The sequence below is a fragment of the Serinus canaria genome, chromosome 25, assembly GCF_022539315.1.
Source record: "Serinus canaria isolate serCan28SL12 chromosome 25, serCan2020, whole genome shotgun sequence".
Classification (NCBI taxonomy): Eukaryota; Metazoa; Chordata; class Aves; order Passeriformes; family Fringillidae; genus Serinus; species Serinus canaria.
This window is the reverse complement of record NC_066338.1, coordinates 6,314,445-6,332,211: the sequence shown is the minus strand read 5'-3', so window position 1 is coordinate 6,332,211 and position 17,767 is coordinate 6,314,445. Positions and strand designations below refer to the sequence as shown.

Sequence of the window (17,767 nt, the reverse complement as noted above, 5' to 3'; positions counted from 1 at the left end):
TTCCTGACGGAATCCTGGGTGGATTTTGGGGAGTTTTGGTACCTTATGGATACTGAAGTGTACATAGGATTCAAACCCCCTGAAAATGCTCCCCTAAAATCCCTCCAAATACCCCCAAACCTTCTCAGGATGGATTTGGAGGTAGTTTTGGGTTAATTTCAGGTAATTTGGGGTTGATTCTGGGTGGATTTGGGGTGGTTTTGGTACCTTCTGGACACAAAATTTGGCGTAGGATTCAAACCCAGCCAAAATCCCCCCAAATCTCAAAACCCCATAAATTTCCCCCCCAACTGCCTGGTTGTTAGATTGATTTTTGATGGATTTTGGGTTAATTTGGAGGAAATTTTGGGTGGTTTTAGAACCTTGTGGAGGCCCAAGAGGGTGAAGGATTCAAACCCAGCCAAAATCTGCTCAAATCCCTCAAAACGTCCCTCAAATTTCCCCCAGAGCCCCTCAGGATGGGTTCTGAGGTAATTCTGGGTGGATTTGGGGTAAATTTTGGGTCCTTTTGTGAAGCAGCAAGGGCCCTGGGTGCAGGGCTTGGAGTGGGGCTGAGCAGTGGGGCAGGAAGGGGGGGAAAGAGGGAGGTGTGGAAAACCCCCCTGAGGATCCCCTGATGGGGACACCCCTAAAAAGTTCTGTGCCAGGATTGAGAAACAAACGGGACCTTTGGTTTTTTTGGTCTTTAGGTTGTTGTTTATTTTTCTCTTACCAAAAGTTCAGCATGCCGTCTGCACACCAGACTTAGCGTACAAAGAGAAGGCACCAAATGTCACAGGACACACAGGTTCAAGGTCTTTTAAAATCATTTTGCCCAATTAACTCTTAGAACATTTTATTTCTACCTTTCTACCAGTAACTAATTCTTTGTTTGCCACTCAGCGTCTGCATTGCAGCTCTTTCCAACCAGTCACCCTGTGCTCCCAGCACAGCAGAAAATGGAGCAGATGAAGAATGAGAAGGAGATCAGGCAATGCCCAAAATCCTCCCTTCTATCCACCCTCATACTAAAAACCCAAAGCTCTCAGTTTTTCACCCTGTGATAAACTACACTACCCTCTATTTCACACTCATAGATTCCAGTTCATCCCAAAGTCCTGGAAGCTTTCTCCATGGACAAAAGTTAAAAGCAGTGTTCTCCTGGAGATCAGGACTTCTCAGGACAGGCAGGGAGACATTCCCTGTGCCCTGGGTTCCAACAGCAGGGGGGAAGGGGAGGTTGGGAACAGGAAAAGAAGGACTTGGGCAGGAAAAAGGGGAACCTTAAACAGCGTGGTAAGCGCCATTTCTAGAGGGAGGGCCCGGGACGGCGCGGCCTTCACCTTCCCGGGTAAGTGTGGATACACAATCCAGGTCAGATTTCCCATGGATCCCTCTGGGAAACATTAGGGAGCTCGAGATGAAGAATTCTGATCAACCTCGCAGGTGGTGTTTGTGACAATTGTTTTCCTCATGGATTGTTTACCCCAAGGGAGTCTTTTCTTAATTAGCCAATCATGTGAAATGTAAAATAACCATCAGGTCCACCTGTATTGAGATTGAGTAGAAAAAAAAATGGTTTTCCTAATAAAGATGATTATTGGCCTTCTGAAGATGCATGGAATGTGTCACTCATTTATCCGTGTCATTTCTGACTCAGCAGTGACAGGCAGGGAAGGGGGACATGGAAAGACAGGGGGGAAAGGAGGATGGAGAGAGTACGGCAGCACTCCCATGTCACCTCTGGATGGATTCTGTCCCTCAGGAAAAGAGAGACAGGGTGGCACAGAGTGTTGGGAAGGATGAAAGTTCGACAAGAAACTTTAACAGATACGTGTGCATGACAGAAAGATTTTTAAACGTAGAGTCTGATGAAAGAATAGAGATGGAAGAAAGTTTTGATACAGAAGAAAAGAATTGCTGAGCCAGTTTTACTGGATAACTAAGAAGGCCAAGGGTATGTTAGTTAGAAGTGGTTTTTATGGCTTAGAGCAAAGGATAAACCCACCTCAAACAAGAAGATGTTTTTACCAAGCAGGAAGAAAGCACAGGCAAACAAGTCAGCAAAGTTGCAAGTAGAAAAAAGGTCTCAGAATTTTCCACTGCAAGGAAACTGAAAAAGAACTTCTAGCTTAAACTGTAAGGTACTAACTTTTAGTGACTGGAGAATAGTAATATGAATATGGTAATTACAGGAGTTATGAAAGACTATAGATAAAAGTAAAGATTGGTTCTATTGTGTCAAGATGCTCGGCAAAGCAGAGTATATAATGCACTGTAACAAACCTAAAGGGTCTCCAGGCCTGCCTGCAGCTGGAGCTGACAGCTGTAGGCACAGGCTCTGACACCAGACCCTGGAGTGCTGTAACATCTTGGATACAATAAACTGCGTTTTTGGAGAGCTGCCTGGAGTCCCACATCTCTCATTCAGGCTCTTACAGGAGATAGACACGGGGTGATGGATTGATGGCAGCAACCCCGTGCCGTGCTGGCAGTTTTCACTCCTTGCTGCACTCTTGGGAACAAAAGGGTAAGGAAAGATATGGGCAATGCTATAGATACATCTTCTAATATTGGCTTTTAGCAAATATTAAAATGGATTTTTTATCTGTGATGTTAAAGCAACTTTGTTGTAAAGATATAGCATTTATTTCTGTTGTTAATTAGGCTTCATGAAATAGCTGCTTGTGTTAAATGCCTGCTGGGATGGGATAACATCCAATGCACACAGGATGAGGACACCTGTACAGATCTGCCAACTATCAGCACTCCCCGTCTGAAGGCAGAGTGGACCAAGGCCCAAAAACTGGAGGTGATAAAGAGAAGGAGCCAAAACCACAGCCAAGAAACACACATGCTCTGAAAAGGCAGACCCAAGGAAGGGCCAGGTAGAAGAGTTCCTGTAATATGTAAACAAGTTTATGGATATGCATGAGGGTCTATGAATATGCAACAGGCTGGTGTAAGGGAAAAGGTATTTCAGGGGGATCCCTGAAGGGAACAGGGTGCTCCTGGCTGAGTGCCAAGATGCATCTGGCTGTAATAACCTTTGCTCCATGGTCCTGGTCTCCCATTGTCCTTTATTAAACTTTTTACATTTTCACAGGAGAGTGAACGTGTTTTTCACATTTAGGAACGGTTTAAGTTTTTTCACTTTTCGCGGGAGGGAGTTTTGAAGAGCTGCAAGTGGCTAATCTGCCTGCAACAAGGACCATTCCACAGGCTCTTGTCACCTTTCCTGACACGTCTGCTGCAGCTCACGGAGGGTGAAGCCCTGGGGGCTCCTTAGGGGCGGTTATGGACAATTGCAGGCAGCGCCTCGATGCCCTGGATCAGCGATGCCCCGGATCAGCGATGCCCCCTCCTGGGAACCCCCAGGTTTTCCAAATAGGCATCATCTCCTTCAGGGTGCTTCCTTAAGAATCTGAGCTGTACATTGATGACAGAGGTACAATCTAAACCATTCCCATCAGTCAGTAACATAATTCAGGTGTTAGGATGTTGGAATGTGTGAGGACAGAAGACAGATGATGGACTTTGGACCTGGTTAACATAAGAGATTTGATACCAGGATGCCTTGGAAAAACAAACAGAACTTTGAAAATTAGACCTAGATTGCAAAGAGATTAAATCAGACAGGTTTACTGGAAAAAGAAAATCCCATTAAACTCTGCAAGCAAGGGATGTTGTTTTATGCATAAGTTTGTGTATGTGATTGTAACCTAATCATTGTAGTACACATTACTAGTCTCCCTGAAATAGTGTATAAGTGCTTGTATCCCACAATAAAATCAGATTCTGATCCCCGAGTCAGTCTCCCCGTCTCTCTCCATCGCGAACACTTCCCTGATAAAGAACTGTTATTCCTGCTCCCATATTTTTACCTGAAAGCCCCCCTTAATTTCAAATTTATAACAATTCAGAAGGAAGGGTGTCGTGGTTTAAGAGGAAATGAAGTTTTTTGTGATGGTGTGGGCAAGCCAATCGGTGTTCAGATTTAATATTGGCACCTGGTTTGTCCACTGAGGGCATGGATACGCCTCTGAGAACACAGGGGGTTAAAAGCTGTGATCTCTGGGGGGAACTTCCTCTTTGAGTCCCGCTTGAGACTGAGCAGACCCCCCTGCCCAGCTCCTTTGGCTGGGCCGGGGGGGGAGGGGAGCCATGTGGCCGGAGAGAGGTAGGCCAGGCCTGGGCCCAAGGGTGGAGGAGAACATTGCAAGGGCTTCGGGCAGCCATCCCCCATTCCCCCGCCCACCCCCGGAGAGAGGGAGAGAGAGACAGAGCCGGTGCCGGTGATAGTGGCCCGGCGTGAAGGAGAAGGGGGGGGTGCCCAGCAGGGCAGCCAGGCGTTGGAGTTGATGAAGTTAACCGGCAGAGAGCCTGGGACTTTTAACCCCTCTGAGGAAGATGAGAACCTTGCTAATGCTGATTCCTCCTGAAGTTGATGAGATTGAGAAGCTGTTGAGATTGAGAAGATGTTGAGAAAATTCTAGGTGGGAGGAGATGATGGAGTGGCTTTGGGCTGGACTTTTTTTGTGTAGCCACAGCAGAACCACGGGTGTTCCTGTGACACAGAGACTGCATTCTAGGGGGAGGCGATGGCTCAGAGCCAAGAGAGTGCAGTGATGTGGAGGAGTGAACAGAGACGACGGGCGAGGAGGGTGGTGGTGGTGCCCTCCGCTTCAAAGGAGAGAAGAAGAAGAAGACGATCTCTGTTCAAGAGACCCCTCGGCCCCAGGGGGTGAAATTTGGGGGGGACAAGTGTCCCAAAAGGAGAAGGACTGTGCTCCCTTTGGAACTGGTCAAAGTATCCTTAAAATGAAAAACCCTAGAAGCAGCTCTGATCCATGTGCAGTGGTGAGAGCACTGGACATGGAAGTCATGTGGCGCAGAGGGACTCTCTCTCCTCGAGAGACTGAGAATCGATTTCTGAAGGGTGGCAGTGGAATTGGAAATTTGGTGGGGGGAGGAGGAAGAATTTGGAAGGTTTTCATCTTGTTCTATGTGTTTGTGTGTCTCCTTTGTAGTTGTAGGCTAATAAATGTTTTTTTTTCCTTTTAAACCTTAAGTTGGAGCCTGCTTTGCTCTGTCTCTGATCACATCTCACAGTTAGGGCCAGGGAAGGATTGGTGGATCTCGTGGGGGGCAACTGGCAAGTGTTGCCAGGCTCAACCCATGACAAAGGGGGTTTAACATGTTTTTCCATTTCAAGAAAGGCGTCGCTGCCGTCTAGCAAACATCTGTCTTTCCAAACCAAGACACAGGAGCCACCTGTCATATGACATGGAAATACTTCACATGAAACAAAAAAAAAGCCTCAAAAGACCAACAACGCTTGGTAATTTGTAGAAAGCAACTCTGATCAAAAATAAAGTGTGGTAATAGCTGGGTCTGACGATGACATTACACATTTTCCTGTTGACATTGTTGCACTGTACTGGAGCAGATGGCAGTCCTATGGACATAGCCAAGTAGGATGAACTGGATATGCTTGTTCCAACTTATTCTAAGTCTTCATGGAAGTATCATTGAATTCTCAGCCTTCTGTACACTTCAGAGCTCTGCTGTACACTTCAGAGCATGTTTTCACAAGCTTTCTAACAAGTTACTCTGTGATCCATTAATACCTGAGACCAAAAGGAGGCCAAATGCCAAGTGGGATTACTCTTTTCAAAGCCTCGGCGTAGGTCACACAGAAATGAAGCAGCATACTTAAATCATCCCGGCATCCATACACATAGAAGTCCAGTCACTGACCATCTGCAATAAATTTTGTCTTTTGCACCAAATACCTTCAAGAATAAGCTACAACTAATAATCTTGATCCGGTTAAGTTCAGGGACAGCATTGCAATTTCCCCAAAAATTCTAAGGGTATCTAGTGCGGTTGGCAGTACTACCAAGAGAACTGTAAGGGTGTATAACGAATTGTTCTAGTCATAGTAGGTAAAAAATGGCCTCCAGCTTCAGCTTGGCAAAGCAAGAAACACGTGATGGAGAGTTGGGACAGGTGTAGGGCCCCCAGTCTGCTGGTTGTGAGAGAAATTTTTTTTGGCTCTTAAGAACAGTGGCAGTAGTCATGTACTCAATCTCCTGTAACTTTGATCTTTGTTATCTACTGTCCACATCTGCAACCTTTTCTGCTCTTTTTTTATCTATATTCTTCAGCTGAGTACCAAAAGGAAACACCAGAACTGCAATGTTAATACCAAAATAATAGATATATTTTCAAACTAAATAATATCACAGCTTTTAGAAAACACAACAGAAGTGTTGGAAAGTATAAACACTACAAAGTATTGAACAGTATTTTTACGTTATACTACATTAGCAACAAATGGATAGTTAGGGCTTGAGGAACAAGGAAAATGAAGTAGTTTGTTAAACGGGCTATTTTTGGTCTCTATGTGGTAATGTATCACCTGATGTAAAATACTTCACAATCAATTTAAATTTTCCTAAGTTTTAATATTTTGCATCATTGATAGCTAGATTTTTTTTAATTCTTTTTGTACCCATCACTGAATTATCTGAGCACAATATCAAACAAGACAAATGGTAAAGTAGCAAAGGGCTGCAATAATGAGCAGCAACAGGATAAACACTGGCATTCTGGCTTTGCCAAATCCTCTGTGAGTGCTTTGTTTCTTTTCTCTTTGGTTTCATAATTTTGATGTCTCACCTCTGAAGAAAACATAGATATCTTGTTGGCAGTGTCCTTTTGGCCAACAAATCCTTAATAAAAACTCTGTGTACCTAGAAGTCTGGGCCTTGAGAGGCATGCAGTGGAGATGGGAGGCAAACTCACCATTCCTATCTATGCTGGGATAGGAAAGAAAAGAAATGGCATCATCTAAAAAAACTCAGAGGTCTGCTCTCTAGCTCCTTCCTAACTCTTCCAATCCCCAAAGTGTGATTTACAAACAGATGACAAGGACTCATAGTGCTGGCTTTTTGACTCCAAAGCAGCTGCTTTAGAATCTTTCACATAACCCTATGTAGTTATATGCCAGAAATGTATCATTTGAAGAAACTTTCCACACGGACTTGAATGGGAGTTTGTTTGAAAGGTGTTTGAGGAGAAAGCCTCCCAGCAGAGGCCTGGGCTTTGGCCTAGCTGTTTGTCCTGCTGATTGTGGAGTGTGCCATCAGCTGCAGGGGTTTCTGGGCTCAAAATAACATCAAGTCACTTGGACTTGCTCCTTTTGGTCTATAAAAGCTGGAGCCACTTTTGAGCAAATTTGGAGACCTCATCTATGGGTGGATGGAGCACCTAGGATTTTCCCAGTTGCCGGGAATGGTTCTCCAGGTCCCCGGTGTAAAAGGGCGCTCCCCAGGAACTGCACATCTGCAAGATGAGAAACAATTGTCTTGGTTTGAAAAGACAGGTGTCTGCTAAGGAAGGGAGAAGCCTTCTCTGAAATGGAAAATGTAAATCCCCACCATTCAATGATTATAATTTAGAAAATTAAAAATGCTCTCAGGGAAAGCTATGGGAAATAGGACTGAGCCCCGCAGAGCAGGGCAGCGTTTGCTGATGGTCTGAGCCCTTCCTAAAGATCCTGTCGGGCTGTCTTAGACCCCTGGGGCCAGGGATTCCTTCCAACCTGGGCCACTTTGGGTGGGCTGGGGGCAGCCCCAGGACAGGTGGCAGCATGTGCAAAGGCCCTGGGTGGCACGCTGCAGCACGGTCACCGTGGCATGGAACGGAAGCCGGTGTCCAAGGGCCCTTTGTGACACGTGGGAAATAGAAGCTTGCCCGGGAGCTCGGAGCACACAACGGCGCAGAACGGGACAGAGCGGTGCCGTGAGGAGCCCCCACACAGCGCACTCGTTCTCATCTGACCCAGAGCTTTTCTGCGACCTTGTTCCTGAGGCTGAGCTCGACTCAGTGACCCGTGGCTTTCCAAGGCTTCTGTTCTGTAGCTTCCCTCAAGGGCAGAGCCTGGGACTTGGTGCCCCGGAGATTTTCCAGGACATCTCTCCTGAAAATATCTCCAGTCAGTGGCATGGAGCAGAGACCCCTGAGAGTGCCCAAGCTGGCCTGGCAGGAGGATGAGGAGGAGGAAGAGGGCCCTGGAGCTGCCCCAGCACAGGAGACTGAAGAGGTGGTGCCGCTCCATCCACCACAGGAGGGTGAGTGGCAGAGCTGGGCCACAGGGCTGGAGCCTGCAGCCAACTTGGCCCCATCCCATGCCCTGGGGACATGCCCAGGGACAGAACGGAAGAGGAGCAGGGCAGACACCCCACAGTGCCAGTGCTCCATCCTCCTGGGGCATCCCGGAGCTTTCCCTGCCTTGGAAGCGCAGGGCTGGGCTGTGTTCTCCGGCCTCTCCCGCAGCCCCTCAGCTCTGTCTGTGCTCGCTCTTTGCCAGATCCAGCAGTGGAGCACACACCAGAGCAGGAATCCAGCCGTGGCCGCTTCCGCAGCACAGCTCAGGTACCTGCAGCCATCCCCACCTGGGCTGGGCCTGCTGTCCCTGCTCAGCTGAGCACCGTGTGTAGAGCAGTCCATGCAATATCCCTGCCTTCCTGCCCTTCTCCTACAGCTCGTTTGCCAGTTCCTCCGCAGCGTCCGGCACGGAGAGACCAGCACCACGGGCACTGGGCTCAGAGCTCACTCAGAGCTCCTGGGTCATGAGACCAGTGCCGCCCTGCTGGATTTGCTCGTGGAGAGGGGTGTTACCAGGCCAGAACAAGTAAGCAGCCTGTGGCCAGGCTTCAATTCCCCCATGAGTCACGTGGCTTCCCAAGCTGTGCCTGCTTGTCCCTGGAGCCTTTGAGGCCATCGCAGTGCGCTGGGAAGGGAAGCACTTCTCTGGGGACGCTGGGGACATCGCTCCCTCTGGCAGATTTCCAAGCCTCCCCATGCATTCTGCATTCTCCAGGTGCCCGCCATGGTGAGGTACATTCACCGATGGCTCCTGGCCAATGGACATGCTGAGCACAGGCTGGACAAGACCCTGCTGAGCGTCACCAAAGAACACACGGGTGACGCAGTGGTGACGCTCCTGCGTCTGGCCCCGTCCTGTGACAGGTATGGGACCCACCTGCCCAGAGGGCTCAGGGCTCCCCAGCCCATCACCCTGTACAGCCAGTCCCAGGTGTCTGACTAACAGAGAGTTCCAGGGCTCTCCTTTCCCAGCCCTGGAATGTCAGCCCCCAAGCCTGCTGCCATGCTCCCTTGCCGCCCCTCAGAGCTCTGTCCTCACAGGGCTGGGCTGCCCGGGTGCTGCTGGCGAGGGCCAGTGGGCAGAGGCAGTGCCGGCGGTCAGCCCAGGCCCCCAGGGATGCCCAGGCCACAGTGCTGTGTCTGAGAACCGCCCTGAGACAGAGCTCTAACCCCACAGAGCTGCCACGGCCATGTGGAAAACCATCATGGGCTCAGCCAGGACTGTGGAGCCAGTGCTGCTGATCCTCCTGGATGTGCTGGGGAGCTGGCCAGAGCGCAGAATGCGCACCTCCGATGGGGACAAAACGGGTGTCTTTGCCCTGGCTGTGAGTTTCTGACACTGGCCTTTTGCTGGCCCAGAGGCCGCCTCTCCAGCAGCTCTGCTTCCTCCTTCCCCCACTGCATCTCCCTGCCTCAGGCACTGGCCTGAGACTGGCCCAGGGCAGCTTCAGGCCAGCCAGGCCCCGTGTTCCCCCTGCACAGTCTCTCTGGGCCTCTCCCTGCCAAGCTCGGGCCCTGCCACACGGACACCTCGGCACTGAGCGCTGTTTTGGGGGACTTTGTCCTTTGCAGGCAACCGTGGTGATTTGGAAGTTCCTCCAGGAGCCCCACATTTTACAGGTAGTCACGGCATACTTTCCCTGCCTATTTGTTCATCTGCTCTTCCAAGTCTTCTTCAGCACAGAAGAGATGCCAAAGGAGGTCAATACCTTCTGGAAGCAATGCCAGGAAGAGCACGGCCTTGCCACCAGCCCCAACAGGTGCTCCATTCCAGTCCTCCTGTCCCTGCCACGCGGCCTGGGAAGGAGCCAGTGCTGCCAGTGTGACCTGGGCTTTGCTCTGCACACAGGTTTGCAGTGCAGACCCTGAAGTCCCTGCTCTGCCGAAAGCAGCATGAGGATGTCGTGGTGTCATTGGAAAGCAAGCGTTGCTGGGACACGCTGCTCTGTGCTGACACAGAGCAGCGTGTCCCACCCGCCACTATGCCGTGGGTCTGCTGGCCAGGTGAGACTCCCCTTCTGCCCACTGCTCCCGGCATTTCTGCTCTGTGCCCGGGGGGTCCCACACAGTCGCCGTGGCCCTGGGACACAGGGTCTTGTCGCTGAGGGACAGCCAAGCAGACTGGTAAAGGCTGGGAGGGGAGAGCACTGGAGGAGACACCTCCTCAATGGCCTAGGTGCCTTTGGAGAATGGTGGTGAAAGACCACCAGGCTCTATGAGCCTGTCCCTGGAGAGATTTGCTCAGGTTCCTGGTCCCTTTTTCGCCCTCCTAGGGAGATGCGCCATGCTTATCCTCGCTTGAGTTCCAGTATTGCACTCCACCTCCTCTGGCTCCTCAGCACGCAGGAGCCACACTGGGATCTGCCCGCCCTGGCATTCCTTGTGGAGGTGAGCCGGGTGTCCAGCGCTGCCTCACTCAGCTGCCTCCCAGCTCCCTGCCCTCTCGTCACCACAGCCACCTGGGACGGTGCCCGTGCCCATTGCTGCTGCCTGGGCACAGCCCTGTGTGGCTCTGGGCTCCTTCTGGCTGGGCTCCCTCTCACTGCCCTGTGTCTTTTAGGTCCTCGAGTGCCTGGATTTGAGTGAATGTGGTGAGAGTGTTATGAAGGTCTCCTCAAGGTACCTGCAGAGCGAGTGCAGGGAGAGGCGTCGCCTGGCGCTCAGGGCCCTTCTCGAGCTCATTGATGATCCCTCAATGGTGAGAAGGGGGCAGTGGCTGAAGCTGCACTGGGAACGCAGTCGCTTGGCCTTGCCTGGGCTTTGGGACTGGGGCAGCTGCTCCCAGCTCTCCTGCCTCCCACTTCAGCTGCCGAGTGCTTCGGGACAGGCCTTTGGCCTCTGGGCCCTGCGGCTGCGGGGTGGGGTTTCACAGACTTGTGTTCCGCACAGGACGAAAGAATGTGGAGCTTGTCTGAAAGCCTCATGGACCTACTGTGGGACAATGATGCAGAGATAGCTGGGATGACACTCAGCTTTATATTCCAGCACAAATACATCCTGATGTCAACCTTCATTGCCCTGCAGCTGGCTGAGGCGCTCCTGCCACTCTTTGACCACGTAAGGCTCTGTGCCCCCAGCCACAGCCACTGAGTGCTGCCTGGAAAATGTGTGCCTGTGCACTTCCAGGCCTGTGCCCAGGGGGCCTGGAGGAGCCAATGCTGAGGTATTTTTTCCTTTTATTTCATATAGGAGAATAGCCAGGTACAGCTGCTCTCCATAAAACTCTTCCGAGACCTGATGGAGATTTTGGAACAGAGAGAAAAACTTTTGGAAAGCCCTCTGCACCAGAGCCTGCTTCCACTGCTCTTCCACTGCCATGATGAGAATCAGCATGTGGCAGAGGTGAAGACTCGTGGGCTGCTGCTGTCCCCCTGCGAGGGGGCTGGGCTGCCTCCTGCCCTGCGCCTGCTGGACTGCAGCCTCCTCCAGGCCATGGCACAGGGACGCAGGTCCCATGCCCCGGGCTCTGGGGCCATCTCCGCATCTCTGCTGCTCTCCAGGCTTCTCGGGAAACGCTGCTTTGTGCGGTCAAGTTCATGAAGAGGAGGGATCTCAAAAAGCTGGTAAGGAGGAGAAACTGTGGAAGTTCAGCAAGTGCCTGGTAAGGATGACCGAGAATGCCCAGCCTCAGCCTGGAGAAGGCTCCTAGAGGGTGGTGCTGTGTGCAGGGCCTGGCAGCTTTGCCCCTGCCCGCTGCTGCAACCAGAGGCCACGCGGGCTCTTCTCCAGGCTCACGTGGGCCCGAGCTGGGTGCTCTTGGAGCCCCGTCCCGGCGGGGTTGCAGGACGGGCCGGCACCGCGGCTCCCCAGGCAGCAGCCGGCCCTCTGCCCCTTCCCATCGGGAGCCCGGCGCCAGCGGCTGCTGGCCACGCCTCAGGGCTGTGCGGGCAGGGGAGGCCGGGGCTGGGCGCAGGCAGTGTTCGGCCCAGGGGCTGAGCCCATGCCAACCCTTTCTTTCCCTCACGCCGCTCTCTCCAGCTGGCAGAGGACAGGAGCAGAGCGGCCGAGCACCTGCACCAGGCCCTGCGCTACCTGCAGAGCCCACAGGAGCCCCTGCGAGAGGCGGCCATCAGGTTCATGGGTGAGCCACGAGCCCGGGCTCCCTCCCCGGTCCGCCGCAGCTCGGCCCCAGCCCCGCCTGCTGCCCCGGCAGTGCTGGCCGGGCCCGGTGCCGTGGAGCCCCGGCTGGCCTCGGCGCTGCTGCCGCCCTCTGGCAGCCGTGCCCTTGGGCGGCAGCGTGCGGCCAGGGCCCGGGCTGAGCCCTGCCGGACCAGAAGGCCGTGTGGCCACAGTGCCGGCAGCACCGCTGGCAGTGAGCTGTGCCACTGGGGCCGTGACAGGCTCTGCGTTCACAGGGATCGCCGGGCAGAGCTTGAGGGGGCAGCAGCAAGAGCTCCAGCTGATCTGCAGTGGTGAGTGAGGGCAGCAGGCTGAGCACGGGGGCTGGCAAGGGGAGAGCTGCGAGCCCTGCCCCTGCTGTGGAGGGCTCTGCTCCCGTGGGCAGAGCACACTGAGAATTCAGGGCCACGTGTGCCATTCGTGTCCAGCAGCTTCCAGTTGATCCCCTTGGTTCCCTGCTCCCTACTGGCCATAGCAAGAGCCAGCTGGCATGGCCTTGGCCGGGGGCTCTCCTGGGGTCCCCAAAGATCTGGGATCTGACAGTGGATCTCTCCTGCAGCCCTTGAAGACCAAACAAATGATGTCAGCCTCGCTGTTGGAAGCCTTGCAATTGAAACACTCAAGTCCGTAGGCCCGGCTCCGATCTCCATGTTCCAGCGGCTCCGAAATCACCTGTGCAGGGCATGGAAGAGACGGCCTCGCCTGTCACAGCTCGGCTGCCTGCCCTGCCGGAGCTCTGTGGAGAGCTGATCCACAGGCTCTTTTTTGTGAGGCCACCTGAGGCAGGTGGCATTTCTTTTTCTTCAGGAATGTTATTTTCTTTTTTTGTTTTTTTGTTTTCTTTTAAAATGTAAATATAGACTGTGTTACAATACACAGACTGCCAGGATCTGTTCTTTTGCTGCCCAGGGTCCACAGGGCATAGGGGAAGAGGGGGAAAAGGGTGCTTGTGCTCAGCCAGCTGCCCAGGCATGCAGTGCCGCAGGGAAAATGGCCAGAAGCCCCTTGGCCTTTGGTGGTTCTGCTGAAGCCTTTGTGCTGCCAACAGAGCGTCGGGGCAGGGGCTGGAGCTGCGGGGATCCCTGCGAGAGCGGTGCCTGGAGATGGCCACAAGCCCTGTGCCAGGCAGGAAGCGCCATCCGTGTCCTCCTGGCCATGTGCTGCTGCCCGCGTTGCTCAGGGCTCCGAGGTGCCTCTGGCTGGGGCTCCTCGGGAGCTGCTGTGGGGCAGCTTGGCCGGGCTGGGGGAGACCCTGAGGGGACAGGGCACTGGGAAGCCCTGAGCAATTGGGTGTCAGAGGCCATAAGCAGCCCCCTGGCAGCTGCCTTGCTCCTGCCAGAGCTGACTTGCAAGACGGATCCTGGGCGCTCTGGAACTAACAGCATCAGTGTTGTTGAAAACCTGTGGGGGGAACGGTGCGGGATGCGGAGGTTCAGGGACATCACACGACAACCAATATGATCCAGTGAAGCCAAATTTATTATCCCTCAAACAGACTGTATTTATAATAATTCTCTACTGTCTACGTGTCTCTAGCTAATACATGCTTGGCCAGGCCTAGCTGTTCATGTGTCTAAGATAGGGTGCTGATTGGATCATCGAACTTTTCACGCGTCTGGCTGTGGTTTTCTGTCCCACCCATGAACTGTCTTTTTTCCTCACCTTTCCAAGCTCACTGATAAACTTGCTGAGTCCATTTGACTCTTCTTCTTGTATCAAGGATATACCGACCCCATTTTCTGAATATGTCCATTATTGTTGTGAACGTGTCCATTGTCCATTATCCCAAGCAGGCTGGATTGTGCACCAGCTGAATATGGCCATTGTTTCTCAAAAACTCCTCAATCTGCAACAAATCCTCAACATTTCCCTTGCTTTGTTTTTGCACAAGCCAGACTGATTTAAAAGCACTGTCAATGAGTTTCTGCACCCAGCGTAGAAAGCAAGGCACTATAAGCAGAATTGAAAAATGAACACAAAGTATCATAATGCCAAAGCGCACTAAGTCCTTGAGCCAGGATTTTAGCCACACATTAAAGGAATTGTCAACAACTGTGAGCTTTTGCACATTCTCCTTAAGCAGTGTCTGTTTTTGTGAATAGATTCAGAGTGATCAGAGAGATTCATGCAACACATCCCTTCAAAATCCTCACACCCATGTCCTTGTGCTAGCAACAAAAAATCTATAGCAGCCCTGTCTTGTAGCACAGCGTGGCGTATGCTACCTACATCAGTGGTAAGCTCATTCAGTATTATAGATGTAATGTTAATTTGTTTTCCTGTCCCACAAGCCAATCGCTTTAATTGTGTAAGGGCCTGTGAAGAAGCTACACCTGGTGTAAAAAGTGATGCCCGTATAACCGAAGGCCTGTTCCACAATTCTACATTATCCTTACAGCCTGAGCCTAATGAATGCACACTACGTTTCTGACGCTGGTATTTGTGCCTGATGTTAAGCATCTGTTGAATGCTAGGGGCAAACGGTGTCAGTTTCCCAAAATAGCAAGGTCCTCGTAATGCTTTCTGAGGAATTGCAGGCCAAGCTCTGTCTCCACAAGTGAGAAAAACTCCAGGAGGCAACATGCTTGCTGATTTTTGTTTTAAGGGCACAGACCGTGTCCAGTTGGCACAGTGTGCCGTAGTATTGTAACACCACAAAGATACAGGAGATATCCAAGTGCTGTCATCTCCGGGCTTTCCTGACCTCTCCCTAATCAGCTCTCTGCCCTTGAAGTACTCAAAGAACAAACAATAATTTCCTGGCACTGATCCCAGAATATCCAGCTCCTGTGGCTCCTGACTGGTAGTGTTTAAATTTTTAGTGATTTTAAATGCCTGAGCTCCTAAAGGATTTCTAGGGATTTTTTTTTTCACATCAATTTTCTGTGATTATTCCATTTTGATTAGTACACCAATTTGACCAGGCGTTACTTAAGTTATCATAAATTTGAGCTCTGGTCCATTTTCCAAATTCTTCCATTGTGTCTAAGGGAACTCCAATTAAGCAGGTACGAAATGGATCCGAAGGTGTATGTTAAGCCTATGTGGAGTTGCTAGTACTTCCTCAGCATACTCCAGCACACTTGGTAGATACTCCGATCGTTGTTCAGCTGTCAGGTGTTGGAGAAGTGGATTCAGGACTGTCTGGAATCGGTGCTTTCGCCGACTCTCCGCCTCTGGACACAGCATGGGTTGATGAGGTGGTTTCAGATAGGGCTTCACCCACTTGGCTGGGATCCAATGAATGCCTTTATCTGTAAGTAAGCACATATAACCTCTGCCTTTTAGTTTTACTGTAGCTGGTCCTTCCCACACCCTGTTTCTGGGCTTTTGAACATGACCTGAGTACCGTCAGGCAATTCCTCCCTTGGATTACGTGTGAGGGCATGATGCACAAGAATAGACGGATCTTCCCTATCTCCTGTTGTTCTGAGGTAATTAAGCACAAAGATGGCTTTAGTTGTTTTTTCCTCAGGGGATAACCCTGTAGTTCCCCCTTTTTGTTTTTGCAGCATGCCCTTGAACGTCTGATGAGCACGCTCAGTAATTGCCTGACCAGTAGGGTTGTGAGGAATACCAGTGTCATGTTGAATACCCCATGAATTACAGAAACGCTTGAATCCTAAGGAACAGTAAGCAGGACCATTGTCAGTCTTGATTGCTAAGGGGACACCTAATATGGCAAAGCAATTGTACAAATGTTTTTCAACATGACATGCTGCCTCACCTGTTAAGGGAGTAGTCCATATAATACAAGAATAGGTATCAATGCAAACATGTACAAACTTTTTTGGACCAAATTCTGCTACAGGAGTTACATCCATTTGCCACAATTGCAAAGGTTCAGTACCCCTAGGGTTAACATCTGTGCCTAAACCAATGCCATCTTGTTGACAACCAGGACAGGATCGCACAATATCAGAAGTATCAGTAAAGGGAACACCAAATTGTTTAACTAACATTTTAGCAGATTGATGAAGAAAAGCGTGGGAAGTTGTAGCCTGCTGAAATTTATCAGGGTTTGGCATTGGCCAGACAGTGGCTATCAACCGATCAGCTCAAGCGTTACCTTCAGACAGGGAGAGCTTGATGACTTTAAATATGAGTAATAAAGTATTCCTGCTGTCGTTGATTTAGGTTTTTAGGCAATTGGCTTAAAAGGGAATACAAATGCTTATTACTCACCTCCTTGAGTACTGCTCTTTCAAGGCGTTGGACACAGCCAACTACATAAAGTGAATCAGAAGCAATGTTAATGGCCTCATTTTTCCAATTTTCAAAAGCCCAAATCACAGCTTTCAATTCTAATGTCTGCAATGTATCTTTTGACTCTCCAAAAATGACATGCTTTTTCCACACTTTGTCCTGCTGCCAAGTGCAGGCAGCCCTTTTTGACCTTTTACCTGCATCAGTAAATACTGTCTGCCCAGATACTGGACAGTCAGATCTCCAGGGTCTGTCCTCCAGACGCTGATGCTCCAATAAAGATAACACCCGGTGCCTTGGGTAAGTGTTGTGAACTTTACCGTCACACCCAGCCAAAGCTATCTGAAAAGAAACAGAGTGTCTAATTCCCCATTCAAGATACCAGTTAGCCAGTGGTACTACAATTGCATACGGTTCATGTCCCCAGATTTCCAAAATTCTCCCCCTACCCTTCATAATTAAATGAGAAAAAATTTCCAGTCGAGTGGTAATAGTTCTAGACTGTTTTACAGGTAAAAACACCCATTCCAAAAGAACTAAAGGATTAGCCTGAGTTTTAACCCATTGACAAATTAAGGTGAAAGGATGCTTAGCAAAGTAGTCATCCTCCTTGCCCTGATTGATGACCATCAATTGAACTGGAACATCCTAGATCAGACGATGTGCATGTGATGTAGCAACCTTTGTGGCAATGTGATCCAAGGCCCCTGCTGTCTCTTATCCAGAGTCCACCTGGGAAGGTAAAGGTAATTACATCTTTGCTCATTGAGTCCCTGAGTCCTTCCCATACCTGCAATGACTAAAGTAGGGTTAACTAATGCCCAATCTTTGGGCCATATTGTGTTTGAAATGATGGTTACATCTGCTCCAGTTTCAATTGTGAGTTTTTCAGTAATAGAATCACCATTAGGATGTGTCAGGGTTACCTGTTGGTTTGGTTTACCTCTTGTGATGTCCATGGCCCAATATACTCCAGGGTTACTGTGGAACCAAAGCTTCTGTTTCCCTCTCCTTGTCATCGTACAGGGGACACAAGACTTAAAAGGAACAAGCTGAGCAATTTGTGAACCTTTGGGAATAGATACAGGAGGGAAAATGTTCTAAACCATAATTTAACAACCCCTTGATAGTCTGCATCAATAACCCCAGGGATTATCCAATCCCTTTTACTGGCAGATGGATCTCCCCAACAAAAGAGCACTAAGCCCACCCCAAGGGTCCTTTACATTGGTGTCTATCAGGTGTACAGCAGAGTACGTCATGGTGACGTCAATGCAATGTCCAAATT

The 17,767-nt window shown here is 50.5% G+C and overlaps 1 protein-coding gene and 1 long non-coding RNA gene across 2 annotated transcripts in view; one reads left to right on the top strand and one right to left on the bottom strand.

Moving 5' to 3' along the window:
• LOC108963877 (uncharacterized) overlaps positions 1-177 on the top strand; it is a 7,970-nt gene extending 7,793 nt beyond the window's left edge. The window contains exon 3 of the long non-coding RNA XR_007779719.1: positions 163-177. This is a non-coding gene — a long non-coding RNA (uncharacterized LOC108963877). The remainder of the gene's footprint in view (positions 1-162) is intronic.
• Positions 1-17,767, bottom strand: part of LOC115485198 (uncharacterized) — a 2,106,330-nt gene that overhangs the window by 136,268 nt on the left and 1,952,295 nt on the right.